The sequence below is a fragment of the Pinus tabuliformis genome, chromosome 7 (assembly GCF_031772625.1).
Source record: "Pinus tabuliformis cultivar Carrire ecotype Pingquan chromosome 7, CPIR1, whole genome shotgun sequence".
Classification (NCBI taxonomy): Eukaryota; Viridiplantae; Streptophyta; class Pinopsida; order Pinales; family Pinaceae; genus Pinus; species Pinus tabuliformis.
The window spans coordinates 1,858,688,386-1,858,698,785 of NC_142293.1; the positions used below are offsets into that span (position 1 = coordinate 1,858,688,386).

General features: G+C 40.3%; 1 pseudogene; it reads right to left on the minus strand.

Moving 5' to 3' along the window:
• Positions 1-352: 352 nt before the first annotated feature.
• LOC149255856 (putative carotenoid cleavage dioxygenase 4, chloroplastic pseudogene) lies at positions 353-2,136 on the minus strand (annotated as a pseudogene).
• Positions 2,137-10,400: the final 8,264 nt, after the last annotated feature.

The following is a 10,400-nucleotide window of genomic DNA, read 5'->3' on the forward strand; positions in this document are numbered from 1 at the left end:
ATTGTTCTCAAACCAAATATTTTACAGAGAGTATTAAATATTGAAACATTCCTGGTATCTAGAGGTAAAGCATAAAGTGAAACTATCAAAATATACAAAAACAAAAGTTAGCACAGAGTGACACTATCAAAATATATAAAAACAATAGAAGAATCAAAACACATGCCTATGGGAGGGTCAAAAATATTAAAACAATAGAAGAATCAAAACACATGCCTATGGGAGGGATCTCGAGTGGAACAAAAAATTCCTAAAACTGGACAGAATAGTCCTAAAACTTGACGATAATAGTCCATGCCAGCTTGTACCAATAAATGTCATTTGTATTTCTGAAACACACCTCGGAGACTAGTTAGATTTGGTTTGCCAAGTCAGCATCGCTAACGAAGAGGCCATGAAAGCCGTACGGAACTCTGGCAGGGAGCTCAACGAAGGCCACGATTTCAAGGGTCGGAGATTGCGCGTCCATCACCAGAAAACTGGAAATCCCGGTGCTTTCGTTATGGGTAAAAGCCACGATGTACTCGTCGTCCTCCTCGGCATTTGGATCCGAACTCCGGGGCACGAAGAACGGCTCACTGCCGAAGCAACCTTCGCCATACGACCTCGACGTAACCACGCACTCCATGGCAGCCATCGCCTCCACCATATCAAAGTCGAGTTTAACGACCCCGCAGAGTTTAGGCAACGGTGCTCCTATCGACATGTATGCATACCTGTTCTTCTTGGCAACGAACCGAGGATTGATGACGCCCAACTCCAAACATTTTGAAGACAATGGCTTTCTGGATACAATCCCGTTTCTCAAATTTATGCGGACCTTCTCTACTGTGGAATGGACCAGATGGGTTCTCTCCAGAACGTGCTCCACCGGGTGCAAATTGGCGGCAATCAACACGATCTCGTCGCCCTCGTCCCACGCGTTGAGCGAATGGACGAAATTGAAGCCGGGGACTTCGAACCATTTCATCGCGGCCTCGTTCGTTGCGTAGCGCGGGAGAACGCCGAGCCGCGGGACCTTAGCGGGGTCGCAGCCCATGGGAGAGCCGCTGTCGACAATCATGTTCATGGGGTCCACCACGATCTGGGTATCGGGAAATATGGCATACTGCTTTGTTATCGTAAAATCGTGAATAAACGACGGCTGCAACATCGACAGGATTCCGACGTCGGGTTCTTTTTCTCCCGCAGGCGACACTCTGAAATAATTGAGAAACGGAGGAATGAAACGCCAACGAAAAGCGAAAAGCTCTCGCGTCTCGGGGTCAATCTTGGGATGTGCTGTCATGGCCAGGAAGAGTTTCTCGTCGAAGTCATACCGGCCGACAGTGACGATGTCGCCGGATTCCGTGACCTTCATCGCGTACGACAGATCTGATTCCTCGAGCGCCATCAGTGTGCCATTGAAATACAGGAGACTGGTATTTGCCAATCCCGCGCCGTTGAAGGGATTAAAGAGGCCGAGAGCCACTCTGGCGATGAACAGGACTATCCTGGCCAATCCGGCGCCGAGGCTATAGAAACCGGAAAAGAAGTTGGGCACCACCCGGCGTCCCGCCGTCTCTTCCTGCACGAATTTGTGCGTGCGGACGAAACGGCTGCAGAACGTTACTCGGCCGTCTTTGATCCTGACGGCGTGAAGCATTCCGTCGCCCTCGAAAAGATGGTGGCAGCCTGGGGGACGTATCTCGGATTCGGCCCATTGCGGATATAAACACCGTCGACGCAGGCAGGAAGAGTGCCCTGTATCTTGTCGCACGCCACTGGTGCAGTCTCTTGTACTGGAGCGAAGTTTCCAGCCAACACAAATCTTGGATCCACGGAAGGCCTCAGCGGATTATCATTAAACTTATTTATTAGATCATCCACAGCATTGCATAAAACCACCGCCAAAGCAGAAAAAATGCCATTAAGAGGATATTCTGAGGGAAATGTAGCAGTGGGCGTGGGCGTGGATTTCAGATCATTACTTTGAGATCCGGTGCCACTGATAGCGGGTTTGTTCTTAGGAGCCAGGAGCTTTTCTTCGGTTTTCACAGAGAATAAAACTATAGGGTGAGAATGGCGAGTATGCGAGTATGATCTTGTCGGAATGTTAAATACAGAAGACAAATTTATGGAGCAATTAGCTGCCATGGACACAGCGGAGTAGGAGATACTGCAGGTCTTCATTGTGAACCGACTCTATTTCCTTCCAGCGGAGAACCCTATGTGATACTTCGTTCTCAATTTGTATGGTAGATTTTGGAAATATTTTCCAATTTATTAAAACTTATTGATTGATTTTTTTGATGGTATAATTCCAGATATTCCAAAATCTGGCACCCATTCTAACTATTCCAAAATCTGCAAATCTACATCCAACTCTAAAATATTCTAAAAGCTGAAATATTTCAAGTTAAAATATGGTGATGTTCAAGTTAAAATATTTCAAGTGAGAGATACATATGGTGATGTTCACCATCGACCATTTGGTTTACAGAAAGATACATGTTTGCAGAGCACGTGGAAATGGAGGGGAAAATCTTAAGCGTGGGAAATTATTGTTTTTTATTTTAAATTTTGCACGTGGAAATGGATGGGAAAATCTTAAGCGTGGGAAATTATTGTTTTTTATTTTAAAATTTTGCACGTGGAAATGGTGTTGGGTATTTTTCAATGGATGGAGAAAATACCAAAAACCAAGATTCAAACAAAACACAGAGGCAATGCTCTGTTTTACTTTACTCCAGGATCTTTTTGTGCACAGGAAGACTTAAAAAAATTTCACTGAGAAACAGAGTATTTCACCACCATAAAAGATTTATATTCATTAAAACAAAAAAAAATTCACTCTCTGTCTCCATATGAGAATTTACACTGCTGGAAAAATTCCCATTAACATTTACTGCTGTAAAACCTCCATTTACATTCACTGGTGTGAAAAACAACTTACTGCTGTAATAAAATTTACACAGACTTACAAAAAAAATGCTCCACCATTTTCTTTATGCACTGCTGTGCAAAACCACACATGGTTTTCTCTTACACCTCTGTTTTACAAAATGCCACCCAAAAACATTACAACCTGTTCATTGTAATTTCTTCGCACTGCTGTGCATACATCTCTCTCATTCTTTTTCGCTGCTGCGAACACACACCTTTTTCATTGCCTCCCGTGTGCCATACATACATTAAAAAAAAGTCAACACTCAAAACATAAAAAAACTTGTTACATACGAGTTCATATTTAATACATGCCGTATATAAATATATATAAAAAAACTTAACTTAACTTATTCACCTAAGCTTATGACAATGCATTAAAGAAGGGTATGGTCAACCAAGTTTTTAAATTACTCCACGCAACATTTAATATTTGCCGTATGCAGGTTTGGAGCAGCTTTGGTTGATCGACGGTGGAGAGCGATGGAGTAAATCCGACGGTGGAGAGAGATATCGGAAGCCCTCACTTGAGTGAACGATAGCTCCCGATATGTCAGAGCTGCTTACGTCAGGCGAGAGCCACGTGCCTGCACCAAAACGCATCGGAGGCCAATATACGGAAACTGCTTTTCGCTGGAAGGTGGTGCGATATCGTCTGGGCGGTTTGTGGTTTCATGCTGGCGGTTTTGGATGTGTACGTAGGCAGCGTTGAAATTACGATTTCAACACTCCCCTTTAATTTCAACAGCTGGGCATTCGGTCATACCGAGACACTTCCTCAAAAATTCAAAGCTTTTCTGATCCAGTGGCTTTGTCAAGATGTCTGCAACCTGTTCTTGTGTCCTGCAATGTTCTAGGACAATTTCTCCATTGTTCACCAATTCTCTGATGTAGTGAAACCTTGTATCAATGTGTTTCGTCCTCTTATGAAACACTGAATTCTTTGACAATGCAATAGCTGAGCTATTGTCACAAAAGATCACTGTCGCTTTTGCCTGCTCTTGGCCTAAGCTTCTCAACATTCTTCTCATCCACACTGCTTGACATGCTGCTGCTGTAGCTGCCACATATTCAGCCTCTGTTGTAGACAATGCTACAATGGACTGCTTCTTAGAAGCCCATGAAATGGCTCCTGAACCCATATGAAATACATAACCGGAAGTGCTCTTCCGATCATCTACACTTCCAGCCCAATCGCTATCAGTGTATCCAACCAAATCTGAACTTTCTGAGACATTATATAAAATTCCAAACATTTTGGTACCTTTGACATACCTCAAAATTCTCTTTGCTGCCTGCCAATGTGCCTCCTTTGGCCTCTCCATGAACCTGGAAATTAAACTAACAGCATACATTAAATCAGGCCTAGTTGCTGTTAAATACATAAGGCTGCCCACAATAATTTTATACAAGCTAGGATCAAAATCCTTGCTGCTGTCCTCTCTGCTGAGCTTTAATCCCATCACTGTGGGAGTGATTGCTGCCTTGCATTCTTCCATCTTAAATCTGCCCAAAACTTGATTTACATATCTTGCTTGAGATATAAAAATTCCTTTTTCATTTTGATCTACTTCTATGCCTAAGAAGTATCTCAACAAACCCATGTCAGTCATTTCAAATTCATCCTTCATGACTGATTTAAAATTCTCAATAAGATAAATATCATTTCCAGTGAAAATAACATCATCTACATACAAGACAACAATTAAAATTTTACCATCCTTTTCTTTGATGTAGACTGTGGGTTCTCCTTCACATTTGTCAAATTCATTATCCAATAGATATGAATCTATCCTGCTGTACCATGCTCTTGACGCTTGCTTCAGCCCATAAAGAGCTTTCTTCAACTTGCACACTTTGTGCTCTTCACCTTTCTTCTCATATCCGAGAGGCTGTTCCACATAGACCTCTTCCATTAACACTCCATTTAGGAATGCTGATTTCACATCCATTTGGTAGACTTTCCATTTGTTTTGTGCTGCTATGGACAGCACTGCTCTCACGGTTTCCATTCTTGCAACCGGGGCGAAAGTCTCCTCATAATCTCTTCCATACTGCTGCTTGTAGCCTTTGACAACCAGCCTTGCCTTGTGCCTTTCTATCTTGCCTTCAGCATTGCTCTTGGTCTTGTAGACCCATTTCACACCAATGACTTCTTTGCCTTTTGGTAGCTCAACCAAATCCCATGTTTTGTTTCTCTCTATGGCATTCATCTCCTCATCCATAGCTTCTATCCATTTCCTATCTTTAATTGCATCTTCGAAATGAATAGGATCATCAACATGACAATACAAGGCAAATAAGGAATTCATTCCTTCATCATAAATGTCACTTAGATTTCTAAATTTCTTACCTCTTTCACTTGGTGTGCAAGTGCTTGAAGATGCACTTGAATTTCCTCCTTGTGGTGTGCTTGGAGAAGCACTCTCAGTGATCCTCAATGGTGTACCTTGCTATCCTTGTGTTGGTGCTGCTGTTTGGGGATTCATTTCAGCCACTTCCTCTTCATTTCATCATGAGGCAAACAGCTTTTAATGTTCACTGTTTTCTCTATGCTTCCATCCCAAGCTTCCTCTTCAATGAATTGAACATCTCTGCTGACAAAGAATTTCTTGGTAGATGGGATGTACAGCCTGTAGGCTTTGGATTCATCACTGTATCCAATGAAGATGCATTTCTCCCCTTTGCTGTCCAACTTCCTCCTTAGCTGATCTGGTATGTGTGCATAGGCCAGACACCCAAAAACTCTCATGTGGGTGACTCCTTGCTTTCTCCCACTCCATGCCTCTTCTGGCACTTTGTTCATGATTGCCTTTGTAGGACACCTGTTCAAAATATAAACTGCACAATGTACAGCTTCAGCCCAATACTCATTTGGCAAATGCTTTGCCTTCAGCATGCTCCTCGCCATATCCATGATGGTCTTGTTCTTCCTTTCAGCAACTCCATTTTGCTGTGGGGTGTACCGAGTTGTAAACTGTTTATGAATTCCATTTTCTCTACAAAACTTTAGGAATTCATTTGAGATATACTCACCTCCTCTATGAGTTCTCAATACTTTTATGTGCAGCCCGCTTTGGTTCTCCACAAGTGCTTTGAAATTTTGGAATTTCTCAAAGACTTCACTTTTGTTCTTGAGGAAATATATCCAAGTCTTTCTTGTAAAATCATCAATGAATGTCAAGAAATATTGGCTGCCTGCTAATGATGGAGCTTGCATCGGTCCACATAAATCTGAGTGGATGATCTCTAAGGGTGTCTTTGCCCTTATGCTCTTCCCTGATGGAAAACTTTCTCTGTGTTGTTTTCCCAAAATGCAGCCTTCACATAGGCTGTCCGGTTTCTCTATCAATGGTAATCCCTTTACCATTCCTTTTCTGCTCAATAAGTTTAGGCCTCCAAAATTTAGATGCCCGAATCTCAAGTGCCATAACCAGTTCTCATCCTTTGGCACACTTTGGAAGGCCTCTTGGGTGACTGCTGCCATTTCCCTTTTGTTTTTCATGTCTGCCCTGATCCGGAGAGGGAACATCCTGTTCCTTGTCATCTTCACTTCAGCAATGCATCTTTTGCTGGGTGGTATATCCATGATGGTGCATACATCATTTTTAAAGAAAACATTGTACCCCTTATGGAAAAGCTGTCCAATACTCAAGAGATTACATCTCATTCCGGGGACATAGTATACATCTGCTATGGTTTTCCTTTCTCCTTGCTTTGAAAATATTTTTACTTCTCCTTTTCCCATAACAGACACTTTACTATCAGTTCCTAGTGTGACTTCTGATTTCACATTTTTATCTAGGGCAGAAAAGAAGGCTATGTTTCCGGTCATATGGTTGCTGCAACCTGAGTCTAAAAACCATATGTCCTCGCTATGTGTTTCAGCCATGTTACAAGCTAACAGGACATTTTCTTGACTGCTGTTTTCTCTTGTAACATTTGCATTTTGTCTGCTGTTCTTATCATGTTGTTTCTTTCTACAATCACTAGCATAATGTCCATACTTTTTGCAATAATAGCATTGAACATTAGATTTATCATACCTTTGTCCTTGAGCCTGATGCTGATCTCTTTGTTGGCTGCTGCCTTGACCTTGGTTCTGATTTGGATTGCTGCCTCTTCCTTGTGCATTTGATGGGATGTTCCTTCCACCTCTGTTCTGGCTTCTACCTCTTCCTCTTCGGTTTCCTCTGCCTTGACCTCTTCCTCTTCCAAAGGACATCTGGGTCTTGAAGGCTTGCTCAAGAGATGAGTTTTCATTCCTACTCAACCTCTGCTCATGTGTTATCAGTGATGCATGTAGCTCATCAACTGAATAGTTTGAGAGATCCTTTGTCTCTTCAATGGTGGTGACTATGGCATCAAACCTTGAGGGTAAGACCCTCAATATTTTCTCCACAATCCTTCTGTCTTCAATGGTTTCTCCATGATTTCTCATTTGTGTGATTACACCAATCACATGAGTAAAGAATGACTCAATGTTGTCTGACTCCTTCATGTTCAAGTTTTCAAAATCCTTTCTCAGCAATTGTAGTTTTGCTGTCTTCACTCTCTCCATGCCTTGATAGGCTGTCTTGAGGGTTTGCCATGCTTCATTTGATGTTTTAGCTGCTGCTATCCTTGGAAATATACTCTGGTCTACTACTAGATGCAACAATAAAATGGCCTTTGCATCCTTCTTCCTATTGCTCTTCAGGAGATCTCTCTCTCCCTGAGTTAATGCATTGAACTCAGTTTCATCTGCTGGTTCTTCAAAACCATCTTCAACTATTTCCCATAAATCTTGAGAGGCAAACAGGGCTCTCATAGTTATTGACCAGTATTCATAGTTCTTCCCATTAAACTGTGGGAGCTGGGTGTTAAACATACCCATACCAGTGCTTGTGCTAGCCATTCCTTGACTATGTATTTAAAACTGACTGTCTCTTTAGTAACAAACAAGATAGCTGTGAAGAATACCTGAATCCTTTGTTGTCTGAGTCTTTTGTCTGCCTGAGAAGTTTTGCTGCAGCAACAACCTTCTCCCTTCATCTTCTTTAACTTCTTTAAAGAGCCTGAGCCTGCTCTGATACCACTGTTGGGTATTTTTCAATGGATGGAGAAAATACCAAAAACCAAGATTCAAACAAAACACAGAGGCAATGCTCTGTTTTACTTTACTCCAGGATCTTTTTGTGCACAGGAAGACTTAAAAAAATTTCACTGAGAAACAGAGTATTTCACCACCATAAAAGATTTCTATTCATTAAAACAAAACAAAAATTCACTCTCTGTCTCCATATGAGAATTTACACTGCTGGAAAAATTCCCATTAACATTTACTGCTGTAAAACCTCCATTTACATTCACTGGTGTGAAAAACAACTTACTGCTGTAATAAAAGTTTACATAAGTTTACTGCTGTAATAAAATTTACACAGACTTACAAAAAAAACGCTCCACCATTTTCTTTATGCACTGCTGTGCAAAACCACACATGGTTTTCTCTTACACCTCTGTTTTACAAAATGCCACCCAAAAACATTACAACCTGTTCATTGTAATTTCTTCGCACTGCTGTGCATACATCTCTCTCATTCTTTTTCGCTGCTGCGAACACACACCTTTTTCATTGCCTCCCGTGTGCCATACATACATTAAAAAAAAAGTCAACACTCAAAACATAAAAAAACTTGTTACATACGAGTTCATATTTAATACATGCCGTATATAAATATATATAAAAAAACTTAACTTAACTTATTCACCTAAGCTTATGACAATGCATTAAAGAAGGGTATGGTCAACCAAGTTTTTAAATTACTCCACGCAACATTTAATATTTGCCGTATGCAGGTTTGGAGCAGCTTTGGTTGATCGACGGTGGAGAGCGATGGAGTAAATCCGACGGTGGAGAGAGATATCGGAAGCCCTCACTTGAGTGAACGATAGCTCCCGATATGTCAGAGCTGCTTACGTCAGGCGAGAGCCACGTGCCTGCACCAAAACGCATCGGAGGCCAATATACGGAAACTGCTTTTCGCTGGAAGGTGGTGCGATATCGTCTGGGCGGTTTGTGGTTTCATGCTGGCGGTTTTGGATGTGTACGTAGGCAGCGTTGAAATTACGATTTCAACAAATGGATGGGAAAATCTTAAGCGTGGGAAATTATTGTTTTTTATCCTGACATTTTTCAATTTAAATCCTGTCCAATCCAATTCTTATGGTTTATCCGTAACTAGTGGGCTGAGTAGCAGCATTATTCTTATCAACTTTTTCTGTGTATGTAATTCGATGAATAGGTAATCCTTATCAATCAATTCAGTTTGAGATTCCAAGTGAAAGGCTAAAGTTGATTAATCTAGTTTTCAAAGAAACTATTTCATTCAAAATGGTTTTTATTTACTTTGGAAAAAGTTCAAATTATTATAAAATTTGCAATTCAATTTCATTTCATTTATTTATATAGTTAATCTTATTTTAAACTTAAAAAAAAAATAAAAAATTATACATTTAATTTTTAATTTATTAAGTGTTTAGAGATCAAATCTCTTTACATTAGATTTCATATTTCTATATATAGATTTATTTATTTTTTAGATTTATGTTAATTCTTAATAAATTTCACATCTCAATATATAAAAATATTTTTAATTTTATTTTTGCTCTTACTTATGGAACAAAATACACTTCAATAGAATGACGTCCCTTTTCCTCCTAATGGTCCAGTTATAACATAGCTCTATAACTTACTAGTGGTTAGGTTTGACTCATTCAGCTTTTAACTAGAGTTACAAAACTGACTCTTCTAGAGTCGTTTTCATCATGATCACATGGCTACCCCATTTTTCAAGAATAATGGGGCTTAATGTGTCATCCTCTAAAATTATGGTGGTAAAAAAAAAAGAAAGTTAACTTACGAGTTGCATAATTTTTGTTTATGGACTCTCGTCGAGGCAATCCTTGTGTCGTTGGAAAGGTTTGTATTTGTAGAACAACATAAAAGGGTGTATGTTGAAGGAACAAATTTATACCCAAAAAATGTTGGTTGATGCCTCAAAGTATTGCTAAGAGGTTTCAAACCTCAATTTGCCAAACTGGGTCATGCCACCTTTAAAAATGGTCCTATGAGTCAATCCCTCCACTTTCTTGACTCTAAAATCATCAAGATGGATGAAAAACAATGTAATGATCTAATCTAGATCATACCTCCCAATTTTTGGAGGATTTTGGTCCCCAAAAACTTCTACTAAAAGAGGTTAGAAAAAAATTTCTCCACCTTCTCTCAAGTGTCTAATTTAGCTTTGCCTAGAAGCTGTCCTTTCAACCCAATATGCCAAAGGTTTCCCCTATCTTGTAATTTTGGACCTCTTCTACGAAAGTCTATTCTCTATCAACTCTACATGAGCATCTCGGGCTAAATCCTCTATAGAAGATAGGACATGTTCATCTTCTTGATTTAACATGAAAAGCTCATAGAGTTTCAAATTCTC